Source organism: Petaurus breviceps, unplaced genomic scaffold, assembly GCF_028583685.1.
Source record: "Petaurus breviceps papuanus isolate PSGF00001 unplaced genomic scaffold, PetGlider_PUasm1.0 81, whole genome shotgun sequence".
In the NCBI taxonomy this organism is placed as follows: domain Eukaryota; kingdom Metazoa; phylum Chordata; class Mammalia; order Diprotodontia; family Petauridae; genus Petaurus; species Petaurus breviceps.
This window is the reverse complement of record NW_027186546.1, coordinates 3,640,992-3,646,991: the sequence shown is the minus strand read 5'-3', so window position 1 is coordinate 3,646,991 and position 6,000 is coordinate 3,640,992.

Genomic DNA, 6,000 nt, shown 5'->3' with positions numbered 1-6,000 from the left:
TAAAGCTTATGACTGCACTATGACTTTTGGGACACCCTGTGTGTATGCAAGTAAGTATATGTATACACATACACATACGTATATGCTAAATATGTATAAACTCTCTTATACTTATTTAATATATTATATATTTGTTACTTTTATATATTTAGGGATTATATATACACATATATACATATACAATGCACACACACACATATATCCCAAAAATCTTGGTGCAGTTTTAAGCTCTCAAAGCTTGCAACTATACTAACACTTTTGAGATATCTTGTGTATGCATGTGTGTATGTGTATACATATATGTGTGTATACACACAATATATATATACTAAATAAATTTATATGTAAAAACTTCTTATACTTATTTCATATATTTATCCATATTTATTTATTTTATATTAGATGTTTAGGTATTTTATATATATACATACATACTTACATAAATATGTAAGAAATAAATACAAAGAGGTTAATTAACTTGCCACATGTCACATAACTAGTATGTATGAGAGGCAGGACTTGAAACCAGATCTTCATGACTCTAAGGCCAGGTCTCTACCACTGTGCCATATTGAATCATGCTCCTAAACCCTGTAAACCCTCCTCAAACTGATCTACATCAATGTGGAAGAAAGTGATCTGGTGACCCATACTGGAAAACAAAGATTTTAAAAATACACCTTGTCCAGATTGCAGCTTTGACAGATTTTCAAGACAGTCTGACTATCTCTATCTTAGGGATGGTTAATGGATTGGACCCAGAATTATGTACAATAAGGAAACTGACTTGAATTATCTTTTGGAAATTGTGAGGCAATTATAACAAACCCAATCTGTTATCCACCACAAAAATCTGAACCACATCCTCCTCCTCCTCCTCCTCATCTTCATCATCCTCATCAACCATCATCATCATCATTGTCATCATCCTAATCAATCATCACTATCATTATCATCATAAATCACTGTTATCATTAATCATCACTATCATCATAATCATTATCATCACCAATAATTACTATCATTATCATTATCATCATCAATCATCATCATCATCATCATCATCATCACCATGGAGTAATGTATAGACTGGTGGACTTGGAGTCAGGAGGATCTGGGTTTAAATACTATCTCAGACACAGTAGATATGTGACTCTGAGAAAATCATTTAATCTCTCTATGCCTCAGTTTCTTCATCTGTAAAATGAGTGGGTTACACTCAGTGGTCTTTACGTTCCTTCTTGCCTTTGAACATATGATCCAATGACATTATTCTAGCAACATTGGAATAGAATGGAATCACTGCAGGAAGTACTATTCTGCTTCTTTTCATGGCATGTCAAATTCTCTCTGTAGTATTCTCCCCATTGAATCAGCCTACCTTTAGTTTAGAATTACTGGTAAAATGAGCAATGAGTCATTTTCATATATGTAGGGCTGGAGAGAACCCCAGCAATCACCTAGTACAGACTTCTGATTTTTCAGATGACAAGCTCAAGGTCTGGAAAAATAAAGTGATTTACTTAAGATCATAGGTAGTAGTGGCATCACAGGGACTAGAGCCCAGCTTTTTCTGACTATAAGCCCAGAGCACTTCTCTACTGTACCACTCATTCTGTCTATATATCCTATATCAAATAGACACATAGTTTTCATTTATTTGAGATTTTGTCCCAAACTCAGCAAATGGATCAATTTTTCTTATACTTCTAGGTTTTGATTAGTTTAAAATAAGTTTCTCTTCATAGTGAGGAATGAAGACAGATATTTCATCCATGAGCTTTAGCTATGACAAAAATACTATATATACTCATGAACCCAGGTATGAAAGCAGATTTCCTGGAATTTCGCCAAATTTGAGGTCGTATTATTCACCTGAGTTCTTCCAGGTCAGACTTCAATCATGAAAAATGACAACAGGTAATTTTGCTTGTCTACGAGATTTGTGACATGTTGCACCATTTGTAGTAGATGTGGACACTTCTCAAGTATAAAGGCTAATGAAGCTATTTTTTGAAAAGGTGAGGGAGGGAGGGTGTAAAAGGAGGTATACAGAACTTAAAAAGCCAGATTGTTAAAAATTTTTGTTCACATGTAATTCAGAAAAAAAAATGTAAAAAAAGACAAGGGAGAAGAATAACACACACACACAAACACATACAAACACACACATACACATGCACACATATACACACCAGGGCTTTCTGACATTCACAAATGCTGGGGCAAAGAAAGGTAAATAGATTTTTTTAAAAAAGGACCTCATTTATCTCAGATATGTAGGTATCTTTTAAATATGCAATTATTATACCCTGGCCCAAGATCCTATCTACTTTGCTCCTCAGACTTAGCTGCCTTGTCATATGACCCTCATATTTTCACATCCTCTAGCAGCTCCCTTTCTCTCTTCCTGTCTTCTCCCTTACTACAAATTCTCAAGCCCCAGTGTACTTTTTACAGACTAAAGTTACAACTTACCATTTAACGGTCAAGAGTATTTCAAGTGCTACCAAAATAAAAAAAAATAGCCCAGTGGAAACTGCAAAGCTCATCAGTTTCCTCTGTCAGTAAAGGAGGTCCTTCTCTCTGTCTCTCTCTGTCTCTCTGTGTCTCTCTCTCTTTTTTGGAGAGAGGAAGGCACAGCAATTGGGGTTAAGTGACTTGCCCAAGGTCACATGGCTAGTACATATTAAGTGCCTATTCACTGTGCCACCTAGCCGCCCCAAGGAGGTCCTTCTTAATCCTTGCTCAATCTCTCTTATGATGTCATGGTCATGTCATGATCTTCCTCTTAGAGAATGAAGGATAGGCAACAATAGGGTGCAGTAGTCATCTTTAAAATCACATCTGGCCACTCCTTGGAGACATCCTGGCAATTTAGCTGTTGTTTCATCTATAAAGTTCCATCTAATCTCAGCAGGTTGCAAACCCCCATTTTCAAGTGGGCGTTGGTCCTCCTTGAACAAGCAGCAAGAGATCTGATTACCCGCTTGACCATTTCACAGGCCATTCTGCCCTTTTCAAGGGTGGGATGAAAGGGGATATAACATACTACCTTGTACCACAAAGGTAGGGTTGTGTAGTAAAAAAGACAGACCCTGGTACTACAGTCTGAAGACCTGGGTTCATGTTTCAGCTCCATCCTGCCACTTACTAGCTGTGTGATTATGAGTAAGTGACAAACTTTATGGAACTTGGATTCCTTCATGTAAAATTTAGGACCCTGGTATTAGCAAGCTCACAGGGTTATTCTGAGGTAAATAGTACACAACTATAAATCATTATTATAGAAAGATTAATATAATTGCTTTCAAAAGACTTCCAAAGTTTACAAAGGACCCCCTGATTTATTATGAGGAGGCATTTCTTGCAAGGTTGTATATGATTTCCTAATAGCCTCTAGGAATATTTCTGTAGGGGAGGGATTGAGAGAAGAATAGTTGCTTTTATTTGTTTCCATAGGAATTTGTTTCCAATTCCTTCTTCATTTGAGGGGAAAAGAAAAGGAAAGATGAAAACAGAAAAAAATGGGGAAAAATGAAATATTACAAAATTTTTACATAAAAAAACTACTTTTTAAAAATTAAAAAAAATTTATTCTAAACTTAGATAAAATAAACATTTCCATAGCATAGTGGAATAGAAAAATAACATGATTGTACATGAAACTGCAAATCTATTATATACAACCTGCTATTCTTTAAAAATGTAAAATAAAGTTATCATGTAAATTTCTTCTTAAAAATGTTTGTTTTTGTCAAAGATTTAGTCTAGGTTATTATGTGAAATATATTGTTTTTTATTTCTAATATACTTCTTTTAAAATTTTCATATCTTTTTCAAACCTGACCTCAGACAATTACTAGCTCTGTGACCCTGGGCAAGTCATTTAAACCTGTTTGCCTTTATTTCTTCATCTGTAAAATAAGCAGAAGAAGGAAATGGTAAATAACTCCAGTGTCTTTGCCAAGAAAACCCCAACAGGAGTCACACAGAGTTAGAAACAACTGAAAAATTATCCAACAACAACAACAAAAGTAGATCCCAAAGAGCGCAAAGAGAAAAAGAAATGACCTATATGTACAAAAATATTTCCAGCAGAATTTTTATTGTGCTAGAATAGAAATTAGAAATAGAATAGAAGGTAAGGCTTTATCCAATAACTGGAGAATGACTGAATAAATTATGGTGCATGAATGAAATAGAATAATATTTTCCCTAAAGAGATGGTGGAAAATCTCAAATATAGAGGGAACTGAGTGAAACTTGTTAAAAATTAAGAGCCATTCTCCAAGTGATAAATGGTCAAAGGATATGAATAGGCAGTTTTGAGAAGAAATCAGTTATCAACTGTCACATGAAAAATGCTCTAAATCTCTCTTAATTAGAGAAATGCACATTAAAACACCTCATACCTCTCAGATGGGCTAACATGACAGAAAAGGAAAATGACAAAACTAGATGGTTCAATGGATAGAGTGCTGGACCTGGAGTGAGGAGGACCTGAGTTCAAATTCAGCCTTAGACACTAACTAGCTTTGTGACCCTGGGCAAGTCATTTAACTTCTGTTTGCCTTAATCAATTGGAGAAAGAAATGTCAAACCACTACACTATCTTTGCCAAGAAAACGCCATGAATAATATTGGCATGCTGCGGTTCATGGGTTCACAAAGAGTTGGCCATGATAGAACAACTGAACAAAATGCTTTCTTGGTGGTTGTTAGGTGGTCCAACCATTCTGGAAAGCAATTTGGAATTATGCTTAAAGGGCTATAAAATGTGGCATATCCTTTGACCCAGCAATACCACTACTAGGTCTGGGCCCCAAAGAAATCAAGGAAAATACGTATATATATAACTTTTTTAACAACTCTTTTTATAGTGACAAAAGAATTGGAATCAGAGCAGATGCCCATCCTTTGGGGAATGGCTGAACAAGTTGGGTAGATGATTGTGATGGAATATTATTGTGCTATAAGAAATGATGAAGGGGATGATTTTAGAAAATCCTGGGAAACCTACAGTGTTTCCCCGATAATAAGACCTATTCCGAAAATAAGCCTTCCCCTTACTGTGTAAGATTCCTCTAAAATAAGCCCTCCCCCGAAAATAAGCCCTATTGAGATTGCTACTGTAGTGAAGGTGATCCCCTGCGCTACATGCTACATTATAGTACCCTCTGTATGCACCGTCCCCCCGCCGTGAAACGCACACCGCGCTCCGAGCTGCATCCAATCAGAGCTGCAGCAGTGAGCGCGTCATCCTGTTCTTCCCCAGTGATTTGCTTATTGAATAAAGGTACATTTTTTTTGTTCACATTTACCTGTTTATTAAAATTCCTGTCAATGTTCATTAAAATAAGCCCTCCCCTGAAAATAAGCCCTCTGGTGTTTTTCTGTCCAAAAAAATTATCGGGGAAACATGGTATATAAGCTGATGCTGAGAACTAGGAGATCATTGTACATAGTTACAATAGCAATATTGTGATGCTAATCAACTGTGAAAGACTTAGCTACATTGATTGAAACAATGATCCAAGAAAATTCCAGAAGGACTCATGATGAAAAATGCTATCCACCTCAAGAGCCAATGAACTCTAAGTACAAATTGAAATAAAATTCTTCTTTCTTTCTTGGTGGTTAATATGCAGATAAGTTTTCATGATTTCATATGGGCCCTCTCAATAGGTGGGGGAGGGGTGAAGAAGAAAAAATGTGGAGTTGAAATAAAAATTAAAAAAATTTTTTAGGGGCAGCTAGGTGGTCCAGTGCATAGAGCACCAATGCTGGATTCAGGAGGACCCGAGTTCAAATCCGTCCGCAGACACTTAACACTTATTAGCTGTGTGACCTTGGACAAGTCACTTAATCCCAATTGCCCTGCTTTCCCCTCCCCCCCCAAGAAAGGACAATTTTTTTTTTTAAGAGTCGAGGGAGGGAACAGATTTGGAGAAAACTGGGAGAACTGGTATGAACTGATAGAAAGTAAAGGGAAAAGAA